Source organism: Triturus cristatus, chromosome 2_1 (assembly GCF_964204655.1).
Source record: "Triturus cristatus chromosome 2_1, aTriCri1.1, whole genome shotgun sequence".
Lineage (NCBI taxonomy): Eukaryota > Metazoa > Chordata > Amphibia > Caudata > Salamandridae > Triturus > Triturus cristatus.
In genome coordinates, this window is record NC_140581.1 from 440,633,446 (window position 1) to 440,648,474 (window position 15,029).

Here is a 15,029-nt window from a genome sequence, read left to right on the forward strand (position 1 = left end):
ATCTTCAATTATGTGGTGTTAGGGATTTACTGTATCTTGATGGATGGTTTCTTTCTACTTCCTCTCTTTTGAAGCTCAAGAGACTGTGGGGTTAGTGACCAGAGTTCTGAAGTAACTAGGCTTCATTGTCAATTACCAGAAATCGAGGGCCTGATTTAGATCTTGGCGGACAGGTTACTCCGTCACAGCGGTGACGGTGTCCCGTCCGTCGAAATATAGAACCCATAGAATATAATGAATTTATATTTCGGCGGACGGGATATTGGCCACCGTTGTGATGGAGTAACCTGTCCATCAAGATCTAAATTAGGCCAAGCCTCCAGCTCAGACAAGAGAGGATGTTTATTGGAGCCCAGATCAGCACTCTCTTAGGTCAAGTCTTTCTTCCTTCACTGAGGATTGCAGCAATTCAACGCAGCATCTCTCAACTTTTGATCCAGAAAGCTGCAGCAGTGACTAGTGGCATCTATCACAACAATAGTTCCCTGGGCTCGATATAATCTGAAACTTGTTGGTGAAACATATACTGACTTGGTGATCTCCTGCCACACAGAATTACAAAGTCCTTATCCCTGTGACTCCCGAAGTATCACTGAAGTTGGGTTGGTTGACCGTGGTGGACAGTTTGTCAGTAGGGGTCCTACTACAGTATCCTACACTACTTCAATTAACCACAGACGCCATTCTTTAAGGCTGGAGTGCGACACTGGGGGAGATGGAAATGAAAGGTCCCTGGTTGGAAGAAGACAGACTCTATTCATCCAATTCGAGAGAATTGTCAGTAGTATGGAGGGCACTGCAGTCTTTTGCCACTCATTTGGAGGGAAGTAATGTATTTTTGAGAAAATACAATCAGGTCACAAGGTGCAACTTCAGTTGCCCAGGTGGCATGAAAAGCAGGGAGCTGAATCAGGTGGCGGATGAAATTTTCACCTGGGGCAGAAATCCATCTTCTATCACTGGGAGCAATACATCCATGGTCATTTGAATTTTGAAGCGGACAGTTTGAGCCGTAATATTCCATCCTCAGTATCAATCCATTTGTCAGCTCGGGAGTTTGATAGCATTTGTGCCCACTTTGACGCACCCTGGTGGGATCTATTTGCGTCACCCACAGCAAAATGCTCCCAACATTCTGCTCAGAGGTTTGATGCCCTCAGGCCTGCGCAGTGGATGCTGTTTGGGTTGCCTGGCCTCAAGGTATTCTGTGCGCATTTCCTCCGATTAACCTCCTTCTGAGGGTGCTTCAAAATATTCAGGAGGACAGGAGTAACGTGTTGCTCATAGCCCCTTTTGGCCTCACCAACCATGGGAATTTTCTGCACCTCTTGATGCATTATTTTCTGCTGTAGTTGCTAGTACTTCCTGTGCTGCGAATCAGGCATCTGAGGTTGATTGCCTGGTTCTTGAGTGGGTAGACCTAGAAAAATGGGCTGTTCAGAGCTGGCAGCTTTAGATATTCAGGCTTCTACCCCACTCTCTCTTAAGAAGTATTGGACTTCTTTTAATAAATGGCATTTTTCTAAAGAACTCCACACATCATCAGTGGATCCGTTTAAAATCCTTGAATTCCTAAGGAAAGGTTTAGCAAAGGGTTAGCTCCTTCAGCCCTTGTAGCACATTGGGCAGCAATCTATGGTCTTAAAGTGAGAAAATACCTCACTAAAATTATTTTCCCATTGGTGATTAGACTGTTGAAGAAATTTAGGTTAAAAAGGCAGTGGGTCAGAATCCAGTGCCTTTTTTGTACCTTTCCATTGTTCTAAAGGGTCTGCAACAACGTCCTTTTGAGCCTTTGGCAGAAATGGCTAGGATTTCCACTGAAACTGCTTTTCTCTGCTAATAGTGTGGGGAATTATGAGCCCTGGTAGCTTCCTTTCCTTAGTTCACGTTTTTTTCTGATCGAGTTGTTCTGAAACTTGTTCCCAAGTTTGTTCCTATGGTTCAATTTCATTTTCATTTGCCACAAGAAATTGTTCTTCCTGGGTGTTCTGATTCTATGTCAGGCATCAGATCACCTCTTGATCTCTCTTGAAAGAGCATTGATCATTCATTTAGAACGCACAAGAGATTTTCGATCCTCTTCCTCACTTTTTGTGTCTTATGGGTAAGCCAATGAGGGTAAAAAAGAAAATTATCAAACCAGGCAGGCAAGCTAGTTCTGAAGCCTATAGATCAGTAGAGAAAGTTGTACCCTCTCATGTTCAAGGTTGGTCAACTAGAGTAGTGTCTGCTTCTTGGGCAAAGGTTGGTGGTGCCCCAATTCAAAAGATTTGATGGGAAGCGACTCAGGATTACACCTGATATTTGTAAAGCCCTGTAGGCGTGATTTGTCTTGCTCATCTGAAATGTAATTTTGGTTCTTCTGTCATGCAATCAGCAATGAAGTAACTGTTGAGATAATTATTACATTGTTTCTGCAGCATTTGTTGTTGGTGAAATTTGTTAACTTGGTAAATCCTCACACTGTAAGGACTGGGACGAGGAAGATGAGGGGGTAATGATACAATTACTTACTGGTGACCTTCATCACTCTGATATAAAGTCCTCATCACCCCAGTCCACAACACTCCGTCCCTCCCTGGTGCACCTCCAATAAAGGTACTTTTAGGATGTAGGAGGCGGTGGGGTGGAGCATATATAGGCGGAAAATACTATGTTTAAAGGAACTTTGGTCTTCATGTGTGGTTAAACGTCCTGTCGGAGGCAGGATCACCTCACACTGTAAAGAGTGGGACGAGGAGGACGGAGATGAGGAGTAATGAAGATTACTGGTAAACAATTGAATAATTCACCATCACATCAACCCCTGCAGTGGCCCGCTATCCCCCTACATTTGAGTACTGCACTTCCACAGTTATGCCTCCTGCATTCAGCTTCTGGATTGTGGCCCTTTACCACCCACCTGGAACTGCTGAATCATTCTTTGATGATCTTCATGCCATCTTAGAATCCTTACAACATAGCTTATTCTTTTTAGTGGTTTCAGTGGCACTCTCTATAACACAGACAAAACACTGTATGTCCAGCAGTTGTGACCATTCAGTGAATCCCTCCCCATCCACCCCCATGTACACACAAAGGAATCTAGGGCCTATACTTAACAAGTTAAAACACTTACCAACCACCATTCACTCATCCTTGTCTGACCAGTGTATTCTCTTTTATTGTATTGTATTGCAACATTTAAATAGCACCTACAAACCTTAAGGGGCGCTGATTCCCTTGCCTACATGGGCGGCATGCTACATCATGTAGGGTGTGTGGTTGGAAGTGTGTTGTCTTTGTTTTAATCCTATGTGGGACATGCTTAAATGTCGTGCATGATGACAACCGAGGTGTGGTTATCGTGTTATGGGCACAAAAATATCAGTGTGCAGGATAAAGAAACATGGGCTAGAGGTGGACAGTTTATGGTTTTCGGTAAGCAGGCAGCTTTGCGCAGCTCTGCAGGTCCCTTTATGATATTCGTATGATCAGCGTGCACTTAGCTGGTTACCTCACTGGGTTGTCTATTTTGAGATACTGTGTTTCAAGTTTTTGGTCCTGATCAAGCATAGATTGGAGGGAGAAATGGTGGAGAGATCAGCTGGGATAGACTTTGTTGATTTAATCTGATTGTCATTGACAATCTTGTTGGGATGTGCAGTGGTGGACTAAATTAAAATCTTTTGTTGGCCGGCGGCATATGACAGACCTCTTCCATGCCTGTTCAGTTGGTGATGGGTGGTTTATTGCTGAGGACGTCTAGGCATGTGGGCGATGACCATGATCCACAACATGTTTTGTCTTATGTGAGTGTAAAAGTGTCAAGCATTATGCGGGAATTATTATGCAGCCTGTGTGAACTATAATAACTGCCTGACCGCTTAATGTTTTGGTTTTAGTATTAGTGTGTGCTAGGAGGGTTATACATTGTATTGTATTGGTTTTGCATTTATATAGTGCTTACTGCCCTTGATGAGGCATTAAAGCTATTTACACTGGGCAGCACCTGAACTGGAGCGCAAGGTTAGTTGGGTTTCTTTTTCTTTGGTTATTGGAATTACCCAATCACAAACGGCCAAAATTATCTTTTGGGGGAAGAGAAGTATTTATAGAAAGAAATTTGGGAGACTACATCCCTTAATACATGAATTGTACAACCGGTATCCTACAACCCATACAAGTAATCCCAATGTTGGGAAATTGGTACCCTTAATAAAATTAAAAAATCGTATTTTCCTTGAAGACCCTCGCCCCCTCTATTAGTGGCATGGTTCATCATCAGGCCTCATCCTGGTCTCTATAAACTAGGATGGGCTCAACCATGTCACAAGGAGCACTTTGGATATTCTCCTAGCAGGGTTATAGAGATAAAAATACCTAATGGTCACCCCAGTTCTCCTCTATTTTGGGTGCCCTTGGTATAGCTCAAAAGCAATCTTTATGGATTTTCATGTACATTATTTGTAGACATGTTTCCGCCTGTTCACTGGCCAATATGGGATTTAGGCTTTCATCAGGACTAATATTGAACCCTTAGTTTTCTCTGTTTCCAGTTTTATCCCTACCAGTCAAGTGGTGATAATTTTTATTTGGACAGGCATAAATAAGAAAATATGAAGGTTTACTTAGCTCAAACATCTAGCACCTGGTAGTGCATCATAGGAGACAAGTGATGACATGGCCCTATAGTCACACATTCCTCAAGGGATAGTGCCCTTGGACTTGACTCACATGGGAGTAAGGGAAGTCCAAGGCATCTAATGGGCCTCGTGTGAGGGATACAGATTCAGAACTCAAGGAATAAAAAAACAGGCACAATAGAATGGTGATACAATACACAGGGTGACCCTGACTATGCCTTGGAAAAATGGGTGCTGTAAGGCATCTCGATCCAACACTTATTGTATGGGGGAAGACACTCTCTATGTCCTCTGGCAATGAGAGTGGTACTTCAAAATGGGAAACCAGCTTAAAAGCAATAGGCTGGAATCGAAGACTCCTGGGTCAGACTTCACTGTGGGTGGGGTCAGTATTGCGCCATGCAGTAGCATTGAATGAATTCTCCAAATGGGACACCATACGTGTCTCTACCCTGGGGATGTAATGGAAGGCACCACGCTACAGTTGTATTTGGCCCTAGAGAGCAAATACAAGCTATATGGTAGCCAGATTAACCGGTATCTCTAGCTACGACATGCTCTGACATTGCATATGATAGGACTGAAGGAATTCCCCAAATACAATCCCCTGGAAGGAAAAGTTCTCCTGGGGGAGTTAAGAGATCATAAGATAACACAAACCCATTGTTCTCCAATACACCTAATGGCTGACACCATTGCAGGCACGGAGCGCCCATTGGGCTGAATAGGCTTCAGGCCCCGATCGTGTGTCTCAGTCTGGAATGCTGTGGGCTCGGCTGGGCAGTGTCTGCAATCATATCTCCGGCATGCCCGAGTTTTTCACAGGTCTTTGAAAGGCTATTTGCATATTTACATATCTTTGTAAACTGGTTACAGAGGCTTATTCCTTACATTTGTATTTAACTTTTATTGCCGTAGTGTGAGAATGCATTTCAGTAGTGTGAGAATGCATTTTATGAAAAGGAATATAAAGTAGGATTACAAAAAGAAAACTTCCAGCCATTTGTTGTTTAAAGACCCTGCAAAGGCCTTGTCTTGACTCTAAATAGGGTTATAAATAAAATAGTATGTATTCATTTGTAATGTGACTTTTCTGTCTTTGTTCCCTTTAATTATCAGTCATGGATCATTCAGGCAGTCCTAAAACACAATTAAAAATGCTTTCGATGTATATTTGCTGTTCCAAGTATGCACAGATAAGTTCTGAAAATAGGCTTTAGGTGATGCTTCTTTTTGTACTTTCAGGGACATCAATATAATAATCCGGCAACCCTAATCACAAGACTGGAAGTTTGTTGCAGGGTGAGCACAATATTTATTTCCTCGATCTCTGGACCCAGAATAATGCCATAATAGCAATAGTTTAACTTATATCTGAAACCCTACACCAGCCCTCAATAACATGCTGAGTTACTTCAAATGTCTGGGAATGCACCCTGCATGCAGACAACTCACTCTCGCCCTTCACTTTCACACTCACCCTGCACTCACATCGATCACAATGTGCTCACACTGATCACCATGCACTCACACCATTCACCCCCTCACCCTGCACTCACCGTGACCACACTGCACTTATGCCACTCACCATGAACTCACAACGATCTCCCTCCACTTACCCTGCGGTCACATGAGCCCACCGCTCACTCTGCACTCACAGTGATCACTCTGCACTCACAATGCACTTGTGCTGTTCACCCTGTACCTCATCCTGCAGTCACACGAGCACACTACTTCCCCTGCACTCATGTGACACTTTACTCACCTTTCCCCCTCACTGCTCACTCTGCCATCTCACTCAAACAAGCCCATCACTAACCATGCATTCATTCATCCCACCTCGCACTTACATCCACACCCAAACTCATATGGTCACCTCATTCACCCTGCCGTCACTCCTCTCACCCTACTCTCACACTGTCACATCACTCACCGTGCACTCACATGGGCACTCCTGTCACCCACACAGCGCAGAGGGTTAATGTGCCTGCTACAAAAAATGTGTGCCAGGCAGATCACAGAACTGAGTGTGAGTAAATGACGGATAGCCTTATAAAAAATGAAATGTTTGTCGGAAAGGGACTATAGAAAGAGGAGATGCATTGTTGGCGAGTGGCAGTGAGGGAATTCATGGAGAAGGAAGAAATGGGGGAGGGGTGCCAAAAAAGACTGTTATACCATGCTTCTGGCTGGGAGTCTTAGCCACATCCCCTCCCCCGCCCCCCACCCAGAGTTAGGGTCTAGTTTCACCCCTGCACCATTGCCATGCTGCGCGCTGCTTTGGAACGGGCCCCATGGGCCGTTACGAATGAGAAATGGGCAGAAGCCAAGGCATCCAGAGACAATCAGCAATTGCCACGTCTCGGCCTCATACAACTGAAATACTTAACCTCTGGTCAAGGGGCATGATTGCTTCTCCCTCCTGTGTCCAATGCACGCCGCAAGAGGGCGGCCTTCTAAATACTTTTCCCCTAGCGAACTTACACCCCTGTCCAGCAGCGAGCAAGTTCCACCGGTCAGCCGAACACCAGGCACGGCACGATCTAAGGGGGAGAATGGAGAGGTTAATACCTTTTTTTTTTTCTTTTTTGCTTCTGTGGCCTGCGGGCATTGCCCCCGTACCCCCACGACGCGGTGGAAGGGAAGTTGGAAATGTTACCAACTTCAAACACTTGACCGTGATTGCGGGACTCGGAACCTTACCCTGTGGCCTGGCAAGAACCCGCGCAAGACTTTACCCTTGAGCAGTGCTCCTGTTGGCTCACATGGGGGGGGGGGGGCGCACACCAAGGATGCTGGGGCTGCCTCCTCTCCCGCCTCCCCGCACGTGGCTCCGGCCGGGTGCAGCTCGTGGCGCGGGTTCCAGGGCGCAGTAACCCTAGCGCCGAGCCCTACTGTGCAGGACAGGGGGGGGGGGGAGAAGGGGCACGAGGTCCGCCGCACTCCCGCCAGCCGAGCGGCCCGGACGGGCCGAATGTAGGGCCTGGGAAGCGCCCTCCGGGCGCAGGAACACCAGTAGAAGCACCACAGAGCTCCATGTGCCCCTCCTAAAGCCAGATACGCGGGAGAGCGACACAAGTTCCCACCAGGACCCAAGGCGCGAAAGCCGAGAGGGCGCAGACCAGGAAAGCATGGTCCGTGCCTCGCTGTCGCCGGCTCATGGAATGCATGTGGCATGCCTCCCCTCCCCCGCCAATTATTGTTTTGACGCGCCCTGTGCTCGGAGGATCAGAGCGCTTAACCTGACCCCCATTTCTTACCCCATTCAATGTCCGTTGGGCACAGACGGAGAAAAGATTTGCCCAAGAACACAGGAAGTAAAGCGCTGTTGCCGAGACTCGAACTCAGTGTTCCCACCCGTGGCCCCGCTCAAGCTAAGACACCACGACCTGTGCAAGCCATGCTAGCAGGAGGTGGGCACGAGTTGGACGCATGCAGGGAGCTAGGTCGAGGCTGGGCAGGAACGCTGTACACCCCATATCCACCCTCATGCATTCGCTGTCATCCTAGCTGGAGCTCTGTGGCTCCGTGACTTCCGCGAGCACCTTCCCCGTGTGGAAACAAACCCCAGGGGCTCGAACTCTTAATCCTGCTAAGACGCGGCATACTACCGACATCGCGGAGGTTCCTGGCGTGGCCAGAAACGCAGGACGGTGGCGCGGCCTCGGCCCGACCTCTGGAACTGCACAACGGTAGTAAAGGCAGCGGACCCCTCCTACCTATCGCGCGGAACCTGCATAGCTAAGTACTCATGCACCCGGGATCACCGGGATACTTAAAACCTCACACATGCAACATTCAAATGTGTTTATGTCGCAAGACTCGGCCGTCAGCCTAGAGCACTTCAATTGAGCACCCGGAAAGCATTTCCAGGTGCCGGCGAAAAATTGTTGCTTCTTTTATATAGCGCGTGCTCGACCCGAAGGCAAGGAGCGCGGAGCATGATCACCGGATTAACATTACATATTCAGGCACGGGAAGGTGGTGAGTTGCCCAGAATAACAGGATGTGGACGCAACCTCCAGGCTCGAACCCTGGTTTCCTGCACCACAGACGGCAGCGCAGCCGACGAACCACATCCACTCCCCTTACAACCTGGCTCTATTTTTCACAAAATCGGCAGCTCTCGCCATTTGACCGAATCTCCACCATAAGGGGGGGGGGGGGGGGGGGGGGGGGGTACCAAGCAGGATGGTCCAAAAACCCTGGGGCTACAAGTGTCAGCGCATGACGCCTAGGCCGGCGTACCCCGTGAGTGCTGCGCCCCCGACCCCAGAACAGCCTCGAACCCCGGTCCCCAGTCCTCGGTCGAGAGCACTACCGTTTAACCAACTAAAAGCTATCATACCGGGAACTGGCCTCGACGACCGACCCCTCTCCCGCGTCGAGCGCAAGCAGGTGAATACCGGGAGGGCCTACAAGCGAGGTTGCCTGGGACCTTCAAAGAGATCCACCGCAACAGGAACAATGCGATTGAAACTGTGCCGAAGTACGTTTCACAATATTAAACAGTGAGACAATCGTGACACTCAGAGAATGCCCCCAACAACACGACACAGCCAGCCCTCACGCGCACGGACCCCCCCCCCCCCGTCCGTGGTACACCGACCACAGGGCCCCGTCTCCTGGAACTGCCCAGGGACGAGGCCGGGGCGAGAGGAAGGTAGCCGGCAGAACTCACCGAGAAAGATGGAGAGGGATGAGCGCACGACGAATCCTACGACGGCGAACTGCTACCCAAGGCGAACGAGCGGACAAGAGGACGAGGAGGGGGTGGAGACAGTATATGTACCCCTGTCTCCTCCCCGCCCCCGCCGGAAGCAGCTATCTGCTGGGGTCTCCCCTGGAATAGCCCAGGGACTCGACCTCCCACCCCTGTGCCTTCCTGTGGCACTACGCAACCCCCCCCCCCCCCGGGCAGCCTTACAATGTAGCTGCATTAAATGACAGTTTTTAGGTCTCGGCCTGTCGTGAGCAGCGCATGCACTGCTCTCGCCATGGCGAGTGTCTTTTGGAATCGATACGGATTCCAGGCGTGCACGCGGAGAGACAGAAGAGACAGTAGATGTGCACGCGGGGATTAGATGCTTTACTGGTGGCGTGATACTCTGGGGACTTTTTTTTTCGCCGCCAGTAAAGCCAGTCCCCGCATGCACATCTTCTGTCCCACCGGGTGCACGCATTGTGCCTGTGTATTGCCTGTGGAGCACACAGAAAAAAGTTCTGTTCAAGGAGTCCCGCACCAGTCAATACACTACTTAAGGCGAATTTAACAAAATCTAATAAATGAATCTTTAGCATTGGTCACCAGGGGGCAGAGCAGCCACACATTCCAACCTGTCAATAGTCCCCGCTAGAAGAATTTCAGGTAAAGTGCTGGAAAAATATTTCGAAAACAATCACTGATGGGAACAGCTGGTTTAACGACTACCCAGAGAAAACCCGCAACGTTTTGAGGATTTGATAAGAGTTTTACGATTGCCTGCTTTAGAGAGAAGTCGAGGACCCATTACGGTTTTAAAAGTTCGACCGTCGGCAGACTTTCCTCCCCGCCCCCCCCCCCCATCTAATCAACCTCACCACCATCTCTCTACTGCAGCTAGCTCTTCCTCTTTCTCCCAAATACAGTAAACATGAGCAATTCAACTGCAGAAGGGATTTGGGTAATTGTGTATTTGGACGTTCTGCATTTCCAGTTGTCTGTTTCAATTATTTAATATTTATTTTGGTTTATAAACACTATAAAATGTTGCATTCCAGTCCCAGACACTCCTTGTCAGTTACGTTTTTTAGGTCTCGGCCTGGCGTGCCTGTGTATCTTTAGGTGGATGAATGGATCTGTGAAAAACTGTAAATCTGTTGCGTGGCCTGTAGGGAGATAGCTGTGACAGTTGGGCTGTGTCACACTCTGTAAGATAGCTACAAGATGCACACAACTACCTCAAGTCAGGTTTTTGAGTGATTTTCCCAGATAATCACCAGTGCTGTAATGTAAAATAATGCCCCTCCCCCTGCAGAATATGATGACCGAACCCCTCCCCCATATAACACAAATTTCCATTGGCCAGGCGCTGAATGGGCCTCCCTTAAGCGCCCCCGCAACTCAGGGACTCGCGTCGGGCCCCTGATAATCACAGATCTGTGGGGCTCCACAGGTTCTGGGCCTGTTGCAGAATCTGTAGGATAGATAGTATTACGGGTTCTGTTGCTGCTCTGTGTTCGAAGTTCTGTGGAACGTTTGCTTCAACAACAACACAAATTTGCTTGGGTTCCTAGTGCACACAAACAAAAGCAACAAGCCTGACTTGTGTAACCACACTTACAAGCAGTCATATGCACTGACCCAGATAGGCCGTTGTAGGCTGACGGTGTATAAACGGTGTATGCGCCAGTGGACAGCGTAACATCGTAATTATCTTGCCCAGTGGGCGAGCCGAGGGGGGTATTATAAGCACTGTTTAGATTTATTGCCGCGCTTTATCTCAATAAACCCATTCACAATGGCCATTTGTTCTCATAAGAGTGGCGAGCGTGTTCGCCCCATCTTGGTAAGAACAAACGCGCCTCCATAAATAACGGCGTTCTAATAAAATGTTTGTTTCCCATATTTTTCTCTGAGAGACTCACAAATACTGACCCAAACATTTCAAGATAAAATGCTCGGATGAAAAAGTACTCTTGTATCTAATAAGTGATGCACAGATGTGAAGACAGGCGGTGGATGTGGGGGAACATTACAAAGGAGCATTCTGGAATGATTAGGAAATCATTCCATACATTCATTTCAGTGTCCTTGGGGTTGTTTGGGCTTGCACGGTCAAATGATGGACATCCCACAAATTGGGTAATAATCCCATTTCACTGTCCAGATGAATTAGAAAATTTGAATGGGATAGCTCTGTCAAGTGACCTAATGCAATTAAGAATCATTTTTAAAATAAAAGGGTGAGTGCCGATATGGGCAGATAACGGCAACCGTACAAATGCAGATAAAATATTGCAGGAACCTTTGATTTTTACCTCTGTGCCGCATCTGAGAATGTATTCCTATCTGCAGAAAAGAATAAGATTGAGATTGTTACACAAGAAAGTTCAGGGCCATTGTGAGCTTGGGATGACCAGACATGTCATTGAATTCTACTTCACTGTGGGTAGAAGTTAGCAAGAGGAATGTGGTGGCTGCCAAAGAGGTGTGAAGCAGTACTGTTTTAATCGTGGTGGTTTGTTATCACTAAATGGAATGGAGCAAAGGTATAGCTTGGGATGGTAATGGAATACCATTGCATTCTATACTGCATTGTCCACCCCACCCCACCTATAGATGTATCTTTTTTTAGGTCTCGCTGAGACAGCGCAAGCTGTCTCTTTGAGACATTTTGTAAGTGGGCTTTCAAAAGTGCTACCCACATGATTTGGCAGGCCTAAAGCTTGAGTGCACGATAGCGTGCACGTGCACAGCTGCTGCTCGCACTCCCTCCTCCCTTCTCCCCCTCCCTTTTCGTCAGCTTTAATCAGGCTCCTCTGATGCTGGCATTCCCCCCTCCCTTCTCGCCCAGCCCTTCTTGTCACCTCGGCTTGTTTATTCGCGCGGTCGTTTCACTTTCACAGCCAACACCAGTGATCTGTACTAACTCTCCAGCAATTGTCAATAGAATTCAACACAACAAGGGAAACATTTTCAAATCCATAATGGATTTTTATTAGTGCTATACAGTGTTTTTTGTTCCTGACAAAGTTTTGCGAAGTTCCCTGACACAATACTTGCAAAATGTTCATCTTTACATCCCGTAAACATTTTTTTCTGTGTTGACAGATCGTGTTCATCACACAGCTGGATTATTTTCATTGCAATTGAATGCAGCCGAGCTGGGGAGGGGCCTTATACAGCAGAAACACCCACACTGTTTTCTGCAAAATATTTCAAAGCAGAACTATTTTGTTAGTGTTAAATGAAGATAGGTGTAAAAACGAAATGGCCAGAAAAGTCAAGATTTTCACAATGAAATGGAAAAGCAAACAACTTTGCAAACTTTGAAATTTTACAGTTTATTTTGTCCTTTGCAAAAGTTTCAAAAGCAATGTCTGTCCCCGAGCGCACCCTCAGTTTTCGTCATTTTCTCTAGTCTTGCCAAGCTCGTAGACAGGCAAATTACTTACGGTTCGGACAGCACGAGCCGATGGACGAAAGTGAAAGGTGAGGGCCTCGGTGTTAAAGATGGTAAACGCTCTGCGAATCGGTGTAGAACTAATGTTTCATTTTCTGCAATGATAGTCAGAGCCCCAATTTAATTAAATTACTAATGTCAAATCATTAATGGACCCGCTTCTCCTTTGGTGCGTCCCTCCTCTCAGATTAATGGCTGGGAACCTCTCAATAAATAAAAATCTATCATTTTAAAAGTCACTCCATAACGAGGCTGCTCTTTACTTAATGAACTGTGAGATTGCAGACAACCCCGACCTGCTGTATACAATACCCATTGATCACTCAGGAGAGAAGAGATCTCCTGGGCTGGTTCAACCTTGCGGGGCTACATGATGGTCCAGCTTCACTGGCCCAGCTCGATTCGGGTCTCAATATTTGACTGTGTCTAACTCTTGTACTGCTCTGCGCATACTCCTACATTTGCTAGTAAACCAGGAGTAAGCCCCAATTTATCAAAGCGGACAAACTTCATTTGTAGGAGGTGAGCCTGTCTTTTGTTTGCGGTTTCTCCTTGTTTCTACAGGCACCACTTTCACGTGGGAAACAGGCACATTTCTACTAATGAAACCTGCACTGAGAAAAGAGTGGAGCAAACTAATTTGGAGAAATTTCACTGACCTTTTCCTAAAGGAATGGAACAAACCGGCTACACAGCAAGAATTCTTAAAGTAAGCATTGGCAAAGTCAATAGGTCAGGGTTTAATATGTTAGCACATTAGAGTGTGACACACAGGAGGATGCCAGCTGGACGGGGTAGGGAGTTATTAATTCAGCTCAATGCATGCACTCCAGTGGAGGTGGAAGGATACAAGCAAACCGCAAATGTCATTAGGTGGGATAGATGAGAGGTTGATAATTCACAGAGCTGACCCACGGCATGATTGACAAAGTCTCAAACCAGTGGCTGAAAGAGGTAGACCCAATGCTCACTCTGAGGGCCTAATTTACTAGATTTTGGTGGAAGGCAGCGCTGCAAGGTATCTTGCTGCGCTGCCCTGCGTCAAAATCAGAGTGCAGGAATGCACTGTGTACATGAGATGTAGTGCATTCCTGTCCTTTCCCCCAGTGCTGGTGCAGTATGGGCTGCCATGCACCAACACAGGCACCCGTGCACCATGGTGCAGGGGTGCCTGCGTTGCGCAGCTGATTGATTTTGTGTAGGAAGGGACACCTTTCTCCACAAAATCAAACAATTGATTCTGCAGCAGACATAGTAAGAGGAAACAAGCATTGGCATAGCCAATAGGTCTCGCTTTCTTGACCTTATAAGTGTTTAGTTATCCAGCACATTATCCCCGGTGCAACAACATCAACTGTTGCATGGCTAAATACTTATAAGGTCCCAAAGGCGAGACCTATTGGCTATGCCAATGCTTGTTTGGGACATATTGTCGAGCCCAGACTCACTACATATTGATGCTGTACAAAGGATCCAGTACCTCTATCTTAATCCGCTGTCAGAAACACAAGTTTTGTTTCTGGGTGATTCATGAATATGTTGCATTTCCCTACACTCACTGCTTCTAAAACTATTGTTGGTCCTCCCATATGTGACAGAACACACATTGACACTATGCATAAAGAAGATCTCTTGAATATTGTAAAAGTATGAACTACTTTATGAATCCTCATGTCCTCAATATTTTCCTTTGTGTATGTAAAGCGCTCTGATACCCAAGGGTCTAGCTAGCGCTATATAAAACTTTATAAATAAAATAAAAATAAATAAATAAAAATGCAAAGTGCATCTGGGGCAATCTGGGGGAAAATGATAGACGGAGGCGGGGAGGAGGGAGGGCGTGGAGGCGGGAACGTGGCCAGAGAACAAAAAGAGAAATAAAGTAACAGGTCATGCCACCCTGGGCAGATTAGAAACGCTGTGGGGTGTGTGCAGTCTTGGGGTAAGAGGAAGGGATTGGTAAAGAGAGTATAAGGTCGGGTTAGAGAAGGGAGAACGCATTATGTCACCCAGGGTCACTTCGAAGCACCGTAGGATTACATGAGTGAGTGACGATGGTCACACTTTAAATGTATTATAAAGTGGGCGTGGCATTCATGAACCAGAAGCGGCCGTAGGTCTTTGCGTTGTGTTTGGTGTGACCGGTTGTATGTAGTGTGGGTTGTGAGACTGACTTTCATGGTGAGGGAGTCGCGTTTCCCACTACCAGGGTCGTTGTCCCTCCTCAAAGACTTCT